Consider the following 18,291-nt stretch of genomic DNA (forward strand, 5'->3'; position numbering starts at 1 on the left):
AACCCTAATTTCCCAGAGGTCCCGGATATCTGCTAATACCACACGCTAAGCAATCAGAACACGAGTTAACAGCGATAAAGTATATGAAATCATAAAAAGAGAGCAAAAGGAGTTTTATTCCGAATTCGCGTATGAGCGTTACAAAAAGGTAGAAGCCTCGGCTATGAGAGCTATCGGCGAGATTCCTAGTTCTAACAACCTAAGACTGCAAAACCTAGTTGAGTCGCAGCTCGAAATAACAAAAAATGGAAAGTTGCCTAATTGCTCTAAGTTATAAGTTTGCTCTGAAAAAGTTCCCCCCATCATGTCTCTCGCCTAGGACTCCATATATACTGGCTCATAGGTCGGTTTACGCTTTTCCTCTTCTGCCCTTAAGCAGTCATAGCATAAAAATGGAGATATTCTATTTTTTCCGATCTTCGTAACAATCTTCAAAATTTCGTATTTATCCGCGGAAACTGGACATTTATCTTTCCTTGCGAACCGAGCGTAAACTGTCATGCGGCTTACGGGCTGTTGGTTAAGAAATCGTAAGTTGGGCCTCGAGTCATGTCTTAGGTCCCTTTGGGGCGTCTTCTGACTCGAAGCGTTTATTACGGCTTCTTTCGATAAAGAACGAACTTTCCGCGGTTTTTACCGTAAAGTTTGATCGATGACTTAGAATGGCAGGAAACATGAAATGGGTTCGCTACGGTCTTCGCGAGATAGCATCGAAGGGTAGACAAGAATGCATGGACTAAAGTCGTATCGACGTTTCGGAAGAGCTCGGTCGCTACGTAGCGACCGAGCGGAACGGTAGCGACCGAGCTTGGCTCGAGCTTGGCTCGAGCTCGTAAGAATTTTGAATTGATCGTATAAAACGGCAATAGTTAACTAAACACCTCAAACTACCTCCACTATACGAGAAAATTCGAACTTACTTCGGAATCGACGTCGTTTCGGAAGGGTTCTTACGATAAATCGTAAAAACGCTTAAGTCGGGAAACGGCCTGAAAGGGTCCAAAACACGGCTAGGAGCCCACTTACAATTTTATGCGAAATCGAGCCCAATCGTTATGATGGTTTATCTTCTATTCCACAAGAGAATATAAATGTCAACATTGGATGATAAATGTGACGTTTCCAAAGATAAACAGGAAGATCGAAGAAAAATAGAATATTTCCGCGAAGCGATAAACTCGACCGAGGGCAGAAAGGGAAATAGCAAACCGCCTCTAGGTGGAGTATATAAGGATGTCGAGGCTGAAGATGCAGAGGGACGCAATTTTTCTACTCAGAGCAAAACTTAGCGATTAGAGCATTTAGGCAACTTTCCGTTTTTGTTATCGAGCTGCGACTCAACTAGTTTTTTTGCAGTCTTAGGTTGTTAGAACTAGGGATCTCGCCGACAGCTCTCGTGGCCAAGTGATACGCCCTAAATTAGGGAAAGGATCACTCAGCCGGACTAAGGGGATATGAACTCGCCAAAAGGGAGAACTGATGGATTGAATGGTGACACAAGAGGGGCGGAAAGTCTCTTGATAGTACCAGACTTCAGTTGTTTCTAGATATGACGCACAAGTCCAACAAAATAAGGGTTTCTAAACGTAGCTTGATATGACGACAAGTCCAATGAAATAAAGAATGTTTACTTGGAGATAACCTCACCAAGAAACAAGAAGTGTTCTACAAAGAACAAAGGGGATAAACTCACAAAATAAAGGAGAGAATCGATTGTATTACTCAAATGATGGGACTACATATTTATAGTGTTTTTTAGTCACAGACTAATAAAGAAATTTGTAGAAAACAAGACATACAAAATGAAAATCTTGACTAAGAATGATAAATGAGTCAAAGGCGCGGAATATGATGAAGGCCAGTCAAGATGATCCTTCGGCTACTGTCCAGGTTCATTCTGGTCGTGCTGGTACATGGTGGTAAGGATCTGGATGCACGCCGGACGATCCACACACCCGCCGGACGTTCCACTTGACCCGCCGGATGATCCACATGACCAAACTGTGTACTGGCGTGAGACAAGTCTTCAGACAACTTGAGACTCCTTCCTTAGTGATATATCTGAATGAGAAGTCCATCAAAAGGTCAAACACTGAAGCAAGACAGCCTTCGGGACACGCGGTGCGCACCAAAAGGTCCATAAGGGAGAATCTGCGGCCATCTTTGGATTCTTCTCTTCCCAAGAGGATTCTGGCTCGAGTATCAGTCTTATAATGTTGAATTACTTGGGATAGAAGTGATTTGGGTCGATCAATTCCACCTCTAGGTTGTGGTTGTAGTCTGAGCTCCGTTCCGGACGTCTGTGGGTCGATACGGTGGACAACATGTGCGGTACGGTCTGGGTGATAGGATGGAACGGTATGGACGGTCTGATCAGCACGATCCGATGGGAAAACATGGTCGGTATGGATGGAATGATCAGATGGGATGACACGGGCAGTATTTTCAGCACGATTTGATGGTAAAACCTCGGTTGGGTCGAGCTGGTTGACAAGATCGCCACCTTGGACCGTGTCCATGATCTGAGCTGGTCGATGATCGATTCGGGGCACATCATTCCCATCCTCTTAAAAAGGATTTGACCTCAAATCCATTTTACCTGAATCAAAAGAAAATGAATCAGACAAAAGAATTTTAAAATCATGTAAAATTCAATGAAGAAAAATCTTGGACAGAAACTTCCTTGGAGTTTTGATCTTGTTTTCCTTAAATACTTCTAGTTCCATGTCCCTGATACATAAGACCTTTGTGTTTCTCATGTGCTTGCTCTCCTTGGAAATTGATCATAATTAACCTGTTCTTTCAAAACATCTATAGAAACCACATCAAATATGCGAAAGAAATAATTAAAGGGTTTCTCTATCCTCAATTCATCAAAAACAGGATCCAAGCTCTTAGGATAATCATCAAGCACATGGGTAAACACTAAGCAAGTAAACTGAGTGCCAAAAATTGGTTTACTTGTTTTAAAATCAAGCAAAGCTGTAAAACCGATAGGAAAAGAATGAGAAAGTGCTAATTTCAAAAACTTCTCAACATGAATGAAATCAAATTGACTCTCTGGTCTAAACAGTTTTGGTTCATGCTTTTCCCAAATCCAAATTTCTTTCAATGCACAGCTCAATGAAAACAAATCATGAAAATATTTAAGCAAAACGTTTTTGTACCAAGTAAAGATCTGTTTTCGCATAGAAATTCTTGTGTTCAAAATGTTTTCATGATGAGCAGAGACATCAACTCATGATCCTTACAGTGCTTTTGGCTTTCACAAGGAATTGGCTGAGGATTTGCCATTGGTTCAATGCTTTCCTCGCAGTCATCATACACCTGGTTGCTACTGAACCGATCATCAAGCTTTCTAGGCCGTTGGTAATATATGTGATCATCACGCCTACAACCATGAACAGCTCCATCCCTTGAGTACATGCATCTCCAAATCTCAGGCTGATGTGCATGGTCAATGCTTTCACTTTTCTGAGGCTGAACCTGTTTGTCTTGGACACTCAAAACAAACATTAAAATACCAGGATCATATGTGCAAGATATGTACTTGTTCAAATCAGAAATCAAAGTCTCTTTCCCAAGAACATGTAGCACACGTTTCAGCCCTTCAAAATGTACATCAAAGTAAGCATAAGACCAAAATGGTATCAAGGCATGAAATAATATTGAGCATCTTCAAATCGTGCCTATCTTTCTCAAAATCAAAACACAAAAGAGTAAGTTCAGATTGAGAATCACTTAACAAAAGCTCAATATGTCTTTCAAAGAATGTGTTGTAAACCAAAATAACATCAAAGCTCAAAACAACACAATTCTCAAGAAATGATCTCAAATTACGCCAAAGTTTATCAGTTTCAACACACAAGATATCAAACTTCAAAACAAAATCACAAAAATCGGTTTCAACTCTATGTGATTTATATTCCAGCAAAGCCTTAACCATGAATTCCTCCAAGGCACAAGTGGATGCAAACAAATTACCAGTGATCAGTGCATGTCTATAAGAACTCAGATTAAAGCAATTTTCTTTAAAGACATATGAATCAAACGATTTTCTAGCAGAGAAAATGGACTGTTGCAATTCAAGCTCTAAGGACTTTTCAAGATGATCAAAACCTTTGCTATGTTTCAAAAACTGCTCAAAACTCAAAACAAGATCAGAGTGGATGTTATTGCCATTTTGGAAACGTGTTTGATCAAATAGTTTATCAGGTTCAATCAACTTAATAGAGTTAATCATGTTTTCAAAAACTGAGTTTGAAACACAAAATTCTTTTACTTTGTCAAAACCAAAATGTTTCACATCTTGAGAACTGATCTTAGCAAACAATTCAGGCAGAGAATTAATCAAATCAAGTTTCTCACAGTCCTCTTGAATGTTTGTGGAAAAAGGCGTAGGAGTTGTGCTGGGATCAAAGCAAAGTTGGTTCTCCATGATGATGGATGTTACGCTTGGTGCTTCCGCTTCAAAGGTTTGACCACGTTCGTCTTCCTCATCAAAGATGGGACCTAGATCATCGTCCATGGGTCTCCTAATTCCAAGCAGTGGCCCTTGATGTGGTTAGTCGAATGGCTCTTCCTCAAAATCTTGTGAAACTAGAACAAAACTGCTCGGATGCTCAGGTTTCAAAACAGGTTAGTCCTTTAGTTTCTTCATCATCAAACATGAAATCAGATTTTGGAGAAGGAAGATCACATTCATCCTCACAAATGATCAAAATTTCCAACAGCTCTTCATCATATTCATCAAAAATGGGTAAAGAATCTGAAAAGTATTTTAGATCTTCAATGTTGTTTTCAGATTTACCTTTGGGTTTTTCACTGATGAATAATGATGGTTCAGCTACAGGTGCACGTGTGGTTGTGCTTTTTTTTGGATCTTGCTGACGTCCCTGAGTGCTTTCATCATCTCCTTCTCAAAGTTGTCACAAAACTCTTGGACATCAAACTGAAGGAAACGCTTCTTTTGATCAGCTTCATCTCTGGACGATTTGAACTGATCTTTGCACCTCCTATTTGGCCTCCTATGTGGTCTTATTAAGGTTGGCCTTTCCTGCACAGTAACAAACTCATCAAAAATATTCAACAAGTTATGAGATGAAAATTGAAAGATAGCTTGCTGTTTTGATTTTTCTTTGCTACTTCTCTTGTGAAGACCAAACATCTTATCCTGAAAAATTACTCAACACAGAAGGGTTAACAGATAAAAATAATCCTCGCACTCTCAAGTGTTTATCCTCACCCACACATGTGTTTCTCTCAGAAGTTTTAGTGGTCACACAAGAGTCTCTTCTCAATGTTCTAAGAGAACAAATCAAATAACCCAATGGCTTCTCCAAGCAAACAAGAGATGAACACAAGAAAGGAAGATAAGAGAATTGGTTTTAAAATCCGTATTTACCATTCCAAGGCTGGATTTCTCCTCAGCCAGCAGGATTTCTCTTCCAACACCTAGCCAAAATCAAACTTTGTTTCTTTCTTCTTTTTTTGATCTTTTTTTTATATAAGAAAGGCGATAGGTAAGGTAATGGCCCGGATTTGAGATAGAAAGAAGAAGAAGTGTTTAGAAAATGAAAGATGAGAAGATGGATAAATAGTGTCGGTTGAGTGGTTCTGATACCACTTGATACGCCCTAAATTATAGAAATAATCACCCAGCCGGACTAAGGGGATATTAACTCGCCAAAAGAGAGAACTGATGGATTGAATGGTGATACAAGAGGGGCAGAAGTCTCTTGATAGTACCAGACTTCAGTTGTTGCTTGATATGACACACAAGTCCAACAAAAGAAGGGTTTCTAAACGTTGCTTGATATGACGCATAAGTCCAACGAAATAGAGAATGTTTACTTGGAGATAACCTCACCAAGAAACAAGAAGTGTTCTACAAAGAACAAAGGAGATAAACTCACAAAATAAAGGGGAAAATCGATTGTATTACTCAAATGATGGGACTACATATTTATAGTGTTTTGTAGTCAAAGACTAATAAAGAAATTTGTAGAAAACAAGATATAGAAAATGAAAATCTTGACTAAGAATGATAAATGAGACAAAGGTGTGGAATCTGATGAAGGCTAGTCAAGATGATCCTTCGGCTACTGTCCAGGTTCATTCTGGTCGTGCTGGTACATGGTGGTAAGGATCAGGACGCACGCGGGACGATCCACACACCCGCCGGACGTTCCACGTGACCCGCCGGACGTTCCACGTGACCCGCCGGACGTTCCACGTGACCAAAATGTGTACTGGCGTGAGATACGTCTTCAGATAACTTGAGACTCCTTCCTTAGTCATATATCTGAATGAGAAGTCCATCAAAAGGTCGAACACTGAAGCAAGAACGTCAGTACAGCCTTCGAGACACGCGGTGCACACCAAAAGGTCCATAAGGGAGAATCTGCGGCCATCTTTGGATTCTTCTCTTCCCAAGTGGATTCTGGCTCGGCTATTAGTCTTATAATGTTAAATTTGTTGGGATATAAGTGATTTGGGTCGATCAATTCCACCTCTAGGTTGTGGTTGTAGTCTGAGCTCCGTTCCGGACGTCCGTGGGTCGATACGGTGGACAGCACGTGCGGTACGGTCTGGGTGATAGGATGGAACGGTACGGACGGTCTGATCAGCACGATCCGATGGGAAAACATGGTCGGTATGGATGGAATGATCATATGGGATGACACGGGCAGTATGTTCAGCACGAATGATGGTAAAACCTCGGTTGGGTCGAGCTGGATGACAAGATCGCCACCTTGGGCCGTGTCCATGATCCAAGCCGATCGATGCTTGATTCGGGGCGTATCACCAAGGCTCTTACCTTATTGTAATGCTCATACGCGGATTCGGAATAAAACATTTCTTGCTCTCTTTTCTATTCTCATATTTACTTTTCTTCTATGTTCTCGTGTTCTGATTGCTTGGCGTGTGGTTTAGCAGATATCCGGGACCTCTGGGAAATTTAGGGTTTCCTATCTTCCCCGAATCAATGGAAATTAACAGTGCGAATTTCGGTTCCTATAATATTGGATGTCTGCGGTAATTTATTCATACTCGGCCAGATCTTTAATATTCGGTTGGTGTGTTAAGAAGATACATTCATAATCCTAAGAAATCTAACAAAGCCGTGTTGAAGCAAGTTATGCGGTACTTGCATGGGATTTTGTCACTTGGTCTTCACTTCAAGCGAATGAACAAGAAAGACCGCGTTGGTTACAGTTATAGCAGCTTCAATGTGGACCCTGAAGATGGCAAAAGCACGACGGGCATATTTTTTATGTCGATGATTTTCCGGTAACTTAGTGTTCACTGAAGCAAGAAATTGTTGTTCTATCTTCATGTGAGGCTGAGTTCATGGCGGCCACAGAGATACCAAAGCAGGCAATATGACTTCAAGAACTTCTTGAAGAAATCTTTAGAGAAGAACGTGAGAAGGTAGTCAGATGAACTGACAACAAATCACAACTTACCAAAAATCTAGTGTTTCGTGGATGCAGTAAGCATATTCATACTCGATTCCATTTCATACGGGAGTGTGATGAGGCCATCAAACCAGTAGCTGAACCGGAGGTCGACCCAACACCCATAGGCCTGTGCATAATAACAAAACCTGAACCCGAACCCGGACCCGAACCCGTACCCGAAGGTATCATATCGGTTTCGGATCTAGCTAAAAACCCGATCGGGTTTTGTTTTCTCATACTTCGGATTTCGGGTTTGGTTCGGATTTAAACAGATATCTGAAAAGTAACCCGAACATATTTAACATATATATATATTGACTTCACACCCATGTTAAATTTTAATCGTAGATGGGGTGTAATCCGTGTGATGAGAAACACAAGGCTCAAAAGCCTTGATCTTTGCTGCTTATGATGCATCAACGATGCTACACTCCCCTGCGTAATGAGTCTTGAAGTTTAAGCTTGGAAAAATGTTGTCCACTGTTTGTCATCTTGAGAGAAATACTGTCTCCTTTGCCAAAACTGCTTTGTTACCACGCTCTAAGAATGTACAAGAAGCAATATAGAGTAAAGACAATGAAGATCTGAACAGAGCTTTTGGTTTTACCATCGTCTTCAAGGCCATGGTTTATCTAATAACATTAGAAGAAAAAAACTCAGATCGTATACAAATCAGATGAAGAGGCAAAAACTTCAAAGCTTAGAGAAGATCAAATTGAGATGGATTTTTTTAAACTATATCTACCAGATTGAGAGATTACACATTACATTTTAAGCTTTGGCCAAATTTGGATTAAATGTGTGTCGGATACTCGGTTTTATTCGGTTTAAGCACTATGTATCTTAAGTTTAGGTTTTTAATTATGTCTTTTACTTTGGTATAACCCAAACCAAAACAAAAAAACCCGAAACCGAATGATATATGACTACTTTACGGGTTTTGGGATGCAATACAATATATATCCAAACCCGAAGTTTTATTATCCGAACCCGACACGTACTAATAAAATTTTAGTATGGGACTTAGGACCGTAAACCCTAAAATCCAAAAGCCCGGTCCGGACCCAAACGGATACCCGAACGCCCATGCCTAAACACCCTACTCAACCAGCCAAGGTGCCAACCAGAACATATGTGCACTAAAAATGCCATAAAAAAAACAGGAGAGTTTTCACCATGAAACCAATTTTCTTGGATTCCACACTCACGAAGGTTTCCAGGCCAGTTGGAATTTTCATAAAAGCTATCCAGACCAGAGAGATATGAACTTTCCAAACCGGAGGTTCCCAGTCACGTTCATCTGCGAGTACGTGACTTTAGAAGAGGATTCAAGCCCAATGAAAAATATGCCTGAACCAAAGACGATCATAGGAGTCAATAGGGATCTATCAGATTTACAACAAGCCCAATTTTAGGAGAAATAACCACGGAAATGAGAAGTTATGATCAATTTCCCAGAACTGGCCAAACCGACATCATCTATGGAAAGTCTTCAACCAATTAAGTTTGGTTCGACCCAGAGCTATTTATGGAAACCAGGATATCATATTTACCAATCAGGAGACATTACAAAATTCTTTAGCTGCACTAGAACCCATAGGATCAAGCGGATCCTTGAAGAAATTATTAAACACACCCAGAGCCATTTATGGAAAGATTGTACAATCTTGCGGTTTAATCACTACCAACCCAATCAGCTCCGACCAGAAGACATCCTGACTAAACCACAGCATCCAGAAGAAATCATAGGCGACCAACAAGAGTTCTGCAAGTTCATACCATGCACCGGCCAGCATAGGATCATGAGGATCCTCATTAACACCAACTTGCCTTATTTGGAGCTTCTTGCATTCAAACTCCAACAGCTCTTTTTCCTTGAGTTTATGCACGACATCATCACCATCCAAGCCATCCAGAAGATCCCAAGGAATCTCTCTTATCCCCTTAGACCTTCCAGGTTCAAGAAGAATCAAGTTTTTCACTTGGACCCAAAAATCCCACAAAAGGCTCCAACGGCTAGTTTTCGATTTTTTTCTTTGTTTTTGATTTGTTTCCTTTCTTATATTTTTAGAACATTAGAACCTTTGTATCTGAGCATTATATAAGCTCATAATCTACATTTATACAAACTACCCTCAATCACCAAGTTAATAAAAATTTTATTCAGTGTTTATCAAAGATTGTACTTTGTATAAAATATTGGTCTTCAGGATTCAAAGAGAGATTATTTGTTGTCTTATTGATTTCGTGAGTCTTGTTTGTTTGTGAAAACCAAACAAGCTTATTTAACATATTGAGAGAGTCAATCACATCGTTCAATCATACCATCAGATTGAGATATTCAATCAAACCTTCATCCGCAAATCCACTTCGAGTCCATTCCTTGATCAAACTGAGAGTGATATACATCCATCAGCTTGATTCCGCCATTATCTATCATTTTTATTGCATTTCATTATTCTTATTATTGTTATTATCATCAGCATCTCACTTCATTTTCATTTGTTTCAGGTTTGCAAGCTAGAATCTTGACATATCGATCAATTCTTTGGATGATCCGATTTGAACTTCCATCAACCGTCTGGACGACCCCCATTCTGGGCTGTATCAGAGCGTGTCAAAGATGGTCATGTTACCGTAGAACATGTAGCTGGAAGATAGCAAAAGTCTGATATTTTGATTAAGGCACTTGAAAAGATCAAGTTTAAAGAGATGAGAGATCTCATTGGGATTCAAGATGTGTCAAGTAGTGACTTCAAAATTAAATATGAAAATGTTGTTTTAAACTTGAAATAACTTGAGGAGCAAGTTATCTATTTCCTGTTAAAATATGTTATTAGGAATTAGGAAAAACTATAGTATCTAGGAATTATGAAAAACTATAGTATCTAGGAGTTATCTAAATACTAGATATCTAATGTGTTTAGGACTTATATTTTCATATATAAGGAGATGCCAATGTGTGGCATAATTTATAAGTTTGAGAGCTTTAGTTTTGAGATATTTTTTAAACCAATAAGAAAGTATTTTACTATTGATTCTAAGTGTTTAGATTCAATAGTAAGATGTTGGGAGAAGCTCTAGCAAGTGATTTTCTTGATGCCGATGATTTTCACTCTCTATCAAACAGAGGTTAAAAAAATTCAGTGAATTTGACAAATCAAAGTTCTCAATCAATTGAGAAGTTCATGTTTTAAGACTTGTTCATGGTTTGACCAGAAAAGATGCGGCAAGGCATTGCTCTTTTAGATGAAGGCCGGATCCCATGGCTTGAAAAATTTACGAGAGAGTTTGAGAGAACGTTTACTCAATGGAGAAACCATTTTTCTAGCATGTCCATCATTGAGAAAACAGTATAGAGAAATCTTGAGAGGCTTTGATCCTGATTACAAACAGGAAAGCTATTCGAGTTGCAAGGCGAAGATTGTATTATTGGAAGGTAATGCAGACGTGATCGCTGCTAGGTTACAGAAGCGAGCTTCCAAAGGAGAACATTTCATTCCTCTCACTCTTCTCCACTCTCAGCTTGAGCTGCTTCAAGGCTGATGACTGAGAAAAGATATGTGTACCTAAGTTCAACCAACACTCCAAGTGGGCTTCGCGTTCTGTGGACCAACTCGTACGAAACCTGCAAGAAAGAATAAAAACCAAAGTCTCAGCCCATCTTTTGTGAAACTGAAACGCTGTGTTTTGTATAATCAAGTGGACGAGTTTTTTATAACAAACTGGTGAGCTGGCATCGTCACTATCACGAAAACAGAGAGAGTATCTGATCGAGTTACAAAGAAGAGAGATAATGAGAGCGACTTAGCTTGAGTTCGTGAGGGTGAGCATCGACGGAGTTGCGAAAGCAGTATAGGGTCAGAAGTACCATCCCGGCGGCGACTTTCCGATCTGACAGAGTATACGATAAGCAAGCTTAATTCCTTGTACTTTCTCTTGATCCGCCATTGTTGTGATCTTGTAACATCGTACGTGATTGATAGTGAATCAGTTGAGGGACTCTGATTCCCTCCCCGGTGACTAGATCAATGAACACCGGGTGAACAATCTCTTGTGTCATTTTCTTTACGTTGATCGAAAGCGCCCACCTGAAAACGCAAACAATTGAATCAATCAACTAAACAAGCAAGATTAAACATAAAAGAATTTGATCTAAACTCTACAAGTGGTATCAGAGCCCAAGGTTGGGTGCTAAGTCTAGAGTAAGATCAGATCTGATAGGAAAAGGGAGAGAGATCTCTTATTTGTGATTGCGTATTGCGATCGTTGTGGTTTGAGTTATTCTTGCTTGTGTTGTTGTGGTTGTTGCGGCCTTCGTGTTCTTGTTGCAGTGAATCTCAAGATCTCAACGGTTCAAGATGGGGCCTACTCTTGGGAAGTTTAACATGGGTAAGTTTGATGGAAAATGAGACTTCGGAATGTGGAAGTTCAAGATGATGGGACAGCTAGAGATCCAAGGTCTCCTTGCGGTCATTGTTGATGGCTTCACGGTTTACTCCACCTCAGAAAAACAAGAAGAAGGTGAGAAACCTGTCATTGATCAAAAGAAGTTCGAAAAGGACTTAAAAGTGAGAAGTTTACTTGGTACCTGCTTGAGTGATTCCATCTTGAGAAAGGTCATGCACGAGCAGACTGCTCTAGGCATGTGGAAGTCTCTGGAGAAGCTGTATCAGCTCAAGTCTCTTCCAGACATGATCTATCCGAAGAAGCAGTTCTCCTGCTACAAAATGGAAGAAGACAAGTCAATTGAAAAGAATGTGGATATATTCTTGAAGCTAATAGCTGATCTGGAAATTCTGAAAGTTACCGTAACTGACGAGTATCAAGCTATACAGTTGTTCTCGGGTCTCCCTGCTGCGTATGAGCCCCTGGTCCACACTCTTCAATATGGAACTGGCAGAGACACTCTCACTGTCTCTGAAGTTTTTACCTCAGCATATTCAAAAGAATAAGAGCTTAGACAAAAAGGTTTATTAAACAAAAAGAAGTCTTCTTCTGAAGGGTTATATGTTGAGTCAAGAGGAAGATCATCTAAGAGATCATATAATGGTAACAACAAGAAGTAGAACATGTCTAATAGACGAGGTGATCGATCTAAGTCCAGAGGAAGATCAAAGAAGACAAATAAAGGAACTTGTTTTTCATGTGGCAAAGAAGGTCACTGGAAACGAGACTGTCCTAATAGAGCTTAGAGAAACAATGGTGAACAAGAAGTGAATACAACAACTGGAATAAGACAACCGCTTCTTCTAACAGCAAGCACTCATGATTCAAGAAAAGAGTGGGTTCTAGATTTTGGTTGCACTTTTCACATAACACCAGACAAGAGCGTTTTATTTGATCTACACGAAGGAGATGGAAGTCAAGTTCTAATGGCGAACAACACACAATGTAAGGTGCAAGGCATTGGAAAATTCAGAATAAAAAATGAAGACGGTACAGTAGTTATACTCAAAGATGTTCGCTATATGCCAAAAATGAGCAGAAACTTAATCTCCTATGGGTGATAGAAAAGTCATGATGTAACTATCAAGGTGGAGACTTCATGATAACATTCTATAAAGACGAACAGAAGGTGATCACATGCAAGTATGAGAACGGATTGCACTATCTACAGGGAACCGTGTCACGTGGTGAAGCTAATGTCAGTGTATCTATGATACTAAGACTAAAGTTTGGCATTCCCGGTTGGATCACATGAGTTCTAAGAACATGGAGTTGAAGGAAGGTTACATACCAAAGACTGAAGTGGGGAAACTAGAATTCTGTGAAGGTTACGTGCTTGGAAAATCACATAAACAAAGTTTTCTTACGGCTAAGCATACTACTAAAAGCATCCTAGAGTACGTACATTCAGATCTTTGGGGTTCTCCATCAACTCCGGAAAGTCTTGGAGGTTGCAAGTATTTCATAAGTTTCATTGATGATTTCTCTAAGAAAGTGTGGGTTTATTTCCTAAGAACTCAAGATGAAGCATTCTCTAAGTTCAAGGAGTGGAAAGAAGCAGCTGAAAGCTACACAGAGAAAAAGATCAAATGTCTACATACAAGATAATTGGTTGGAATATTGCAACAATCAGTTCGATGAGTTGTGCAGAACATATAGAATTGAGAGACATCACACTTGTATTTACACTCCTCAACATAATGGGGTTTCAGAACGTATGAACCGCACCATCATGGATAAAGTGAGAAGTATGCTTGCGGAAACTGGTTTGGGACAAGAGTTTTGGGCAGAAGCTACTTCTACAGCAGTGTATCTGATAAACAGGACACCAAATTCAACCTTAGACTTCAAGCTACCAGATGAAGTTTGGTCAGGGAATAGGCCTGATTTATCACACTTGAGAAGGATTGGATGCACAGCCTACGTTCATGTTACTCAAGAGAAAACTAGTCTTAGAGCCGTGAAAGGAGTTTTCTTAGGCTACCCGTTTGGGGTTAAAGGCTACAGAGTGTGGATTCCAGAAGACTTAAAATGTACTACAAGCAGAAACATTGTGTTCAGAGAGGAGGAAATCTACACGGACACGCTAGCTCAGTCAGTTTCAGAGAGTTCAGAGCATTCAAGTGTCACAAGAAAGAAAACTAAGAAACCTAAGAAGAAAGTCCCATTCTATCCCAGTTTGATTCGAGGTCCAAGCGGTCCCAACTATGAACATGGTGAGACGTCAGATCCTGGAAATACAAACGTATCTCAACATGTGTTGGGGTCAAGAACGGTTACGATGGAATCAACGTCAAAAATTTCCCGGGAAATATCCTCTTTGAAAAAGAGGGATAAAATTCAAAAAAAAAAAAAAAAGCGGGAAAACATAAATCGAATTTCGTAATAACTCTGAAAATGATTCACACGATAAGTCTTCGAAAAAGGTTACTCTAGGCCTCGCACAAACGGATCCCAAACAACAAAACAACTATAAGGCACTTCGGCGAGTTGGACTGAATGCACCGTCCAACTTGCCAAACGGGCGAGTTGGACCGAACACACCACCGTCCAACTCGCCCATTCGGCGAGTTGAACCCGTCCAATTCGCCGAACGGGCGAGTTGGACCGAACAAGACACCCAACTCGCCCGTTTGGCGAGTTGGATGGAGCAAGTCGTCCAACTCGCCCGTTTGGCGAGTTGGACCGAACAAGACGTCCAACTCGCCCGTTCGGCGTGGTGGATCGAGCAAGTCGTCCAACTCGCCCGTTCCACGAGTTGGACCGAACAAGTCGTCCAACTCGCCATTTGGCGAGTTAGATCAACTAGCCTGCCTTCATCTCATCCTCGTCGCTCACTCCTTCAAGATCGGACCAAACTTGCTCTTGTTTCATCTCGATCGGAGTCACCATTCGAACTTTACGATTTATAAACCGCAAGAACTCGTTTTCTCGTATGAAGTTCGAATCGATCGTATAAAATGGTAACGGTTAACTAAACACCGCGAACTGTCTCCACTATACGAGAAATTCGAACTTTCTTCGGAATCGACTTCGTTTCGAAAGCACTCTCTTTCGATAAATCGTAAAAAGGCTTAAGTCGGAAAATGACCCGAAAGGGTCCAGAACGCGGCTAAAAAGCCCACTCATGATTTTATGCGAAATCAAGCCCAATCGTTATGACGGTTTATCTTTTATTCTGCAGGAGAAGATAAATGTCAAGTTCAGAGGATAAATGTGAAGTTTCCAAAGATAAACACGAAGATCGAAGGAAAATGGAATATTTCCGCGAAGCGATAAACTCGACCGAGAGCAGAAAGGGAAAGAGTAAACCGTCTCTAGGAGGAGTATATAAGGACGTCGAGGTTGAAGAGGCAAAGGAACGCTTTTTTCATATTCACGGCAAACTTAGCACTTAGAGCAATATGCAACTTTCCATTTATGTATGCCATGATAGGCTCCCGGCCTTAGAACAAGGCAGAGGCATTAGAACAAGCTGCGAAAATTGAAGGAGTTCCTTACACAAGTGCTGTGGGGAGCCTAATGTATGCCATGATAGGCTCCCGGCCAGACTTACCTCACGCAGTGGGAGTTGTGAGCAGATTTATGTCCAAACCAGGAATGGATCATTGGCAGGCAGTTAAGTGGATTCTTAAATATTTGAGGGGTGAATCTAAAACCAGTTTAACGTTTGTTAAGAGTTCAGTTTGTTCAATTGAAGGTTTTTCAGATTCAGATTATTCAGCTGATTTGGACAGACAACGATCAGTTACTGGTAATGTGTTCAAAGTTTGGGGTAATACAGTTTCATGGAGATCAAATTTGCAATCAGTGGTAGCTCTATCGACTACTAACGCAGAGTGAATGGCACTCTCCACAACAACCAAAGATGCAGTTTGGTTAAAATATGTGAAGAACTAGGACTACAAACATGAAGTGTCAAGATGCATTGTGATTCCTAGATTGTCTTAGCTCTAGCAAAGAACATAGTTTTTCACGAAAGGACAAATCATGTTGCTAACAAATATCAGTTCATCCGTGATATTGTTGCTCAGAGTGATATTATCCTACACAAGATTCACACAAGCAAGAATTCAGCTGATTTCCTAACTAAAGTGTTACCTGGTCATAAGTTCAGGCTTTGTTCTGAGCTGGTGAACTTGTTCTGAAGAAGAAACGGCTTCGGGTAACGATGTGTCTCCGTTGTTGGTTACCTCGCAAAACAAAAGAGACATTGAGGTTAGATAACATCATCATAAAACATCAGGTGCTATCTACACTTATTGTCTTGAACCAACTTGAAGAACAAAGAAAGAATTCGTTACCCGAGTAATGGAAGCGAGGTGGAGTTCTCTGGAGGAGTTCAGTTTCAGGAGGAGTCTCTTTGGGTTTTCCTGAAACAGAGTAAAGATCAGAGTCAGAAAGGATTTCTAGTACATTCAACATCAGTTCATCAGAAAAGTTTCAGTGTTTATCGAAAAGGGGAAAGGTCAGAGAAAACTTATCTGGGTTCGGTGATGAGGAAAGTTTGAAGCTTTTGATGTCAAATGGTTGATTCTGAAGCACTCTGACTCAGATCTGGTACATGCAGAATGGTTGAAGGTTCGTCGGTTCAGTTTCCGGGTCATGCAAAGTGTTCTGATCAGAGATTGAGTCTGAGTTCTTCAAGGTCTGCAGAGAAAATAGAGAGAGATCAGTCGGTAGAAGCCGATGATAGTTTTTTTCTTCAAGCAAAGAAATAAAAGGAAAAGAAGAAAAAAGTTACAGAGAGTACCTTGTTATTATACGGGCTCTCAAGAGTCTGAGGAGCATCTTAGAAGCTCCGAAAGTCATTGGAGATAGACTCAAAACGGTGGAGGCGACAAATCGCCAAGAGAGAAGGGAGAGAGACATGGAGGCTAAGGTTTCGCAGAAAGAAAGACAGCACTCTTGTGTTTTGTCTGAAAGGTGGAGATTGTGGACCTAAGTTCAGCCAACATTCCAAGTGGGCTTTGCGTTATGCGGCCCAGCTCGTACGAAACCTACAAGAAAGAATAAAGCCCAAAGTCTCAGCCCATCTTTTGTGAAACTGAAATGCTGCGTTTTGTATAATCAAGTGGACGAGTTTGTTATAACAAACTGGTGAGATGGCGTCGTCACTATCACGAAAAGAGAGAGAGAATCCGATCGAGTTACAGAGAAGAGAGAGAAGGAGAGCGACTTAGCTTGAGTTCGTGAGGGTGAGCATCGACGGAGTTGCAAAAGCGGTATACGGTTAGAAGTACCATCCCGGCGGCGACTTTCCGATTTCACAGAGTATTCAATAAGCAAGCTTAATTCCTTGTACTTTTTCTTGATCCGCCATTGTTGTGATCTTGTAACATCGTACGTGATTGATAGTGAATCAACTGAGGGACTCTGATTCCCTTCCCGGTGAGTAGATCAGCGAACACCGGGTGAATAATCTCTTGTGTCATTTGCTTTACGTTGATCTACAGCGCACACCTGAAAACACAAACAATTGAATCAACTAACTAAACAAACAAGATTAAACCTAAAAGAATTCGATCTAAACTCTACAAGATATTCAAAACTAGTGTGGTTCTAATCCGTGAAGCTATAGTTAATTCGATTCATTTTTTATTTATTTAGTTAATTCGATTCATGAACTGCTAACAAACTCTCTAAATTGTTTATAAGAAACTATCAGCACCTTGTATTACTATTTTATCTTTTGAATCCTGATTTAGTATTTTAATATAACTATGTAAATTGTTTATATTGACAATTTTACAACCGATAATCTATTTCACGTTTCCATCTAGGCACCAAACTCTCTGGACCTCTAAAAGGAACTTTCACCTACTATTAATCTATGTAGTCAACATGTACAATACAATAAGCAAAACTTTTACTTTCCTGAGTATTCACGTTGTGACTGAACAACTTGATGGCTCTTAGTAAAAAAAAAACAAAAACAACTTGATGGCTGAAGCGGTCAGACTATGTAGCCAGAAGAACCCATAAGTGGAGAAAAACCAACACAACCAAATCAATTTTAGTTTAAAAAACTAGAATGATTAGTTATGGAGTATTTATTTGAATAATGAAGACCATATCAATTCTACCAACTGTTGCATTATTATGCCACAGAAAATAAAAAAAGACATTTAACTTAGAGCAGAAGTATCTCCATGTCAAATAGTGGTACTAAACAAATATAGGATGTTGTTCAAAACAAAATTAACAAAGCAAAATGTCTGTTGGACCTTGCAAGACATCATCATTACAATAATTATTCATATTAGCAAATTATAACAAAATTAATTAAGCCTTAGTGCGTGCATTAAGGCATTGCGTTTGCTTGGGCCATGAGTAGTGCCATCCTTATAAGAACATCTACATCTTTTAGGTATTCTGA

The sequence above is a fragment of the Brassica oleracea genome, chromosome C7, assembly GCF_000695525.1.
Source record: "Brassica oleracea var. oleracea cultivar TO1000 chromosome C7, BOL, whole genome shotgun sequence".
NCBI classification, from domain to species: Eukaryota; Viridiplantae; Streptophyta; class Magnoliopsida; order Brassicales; family Brassicaceae; genus Brassica; species Brassica oleracea.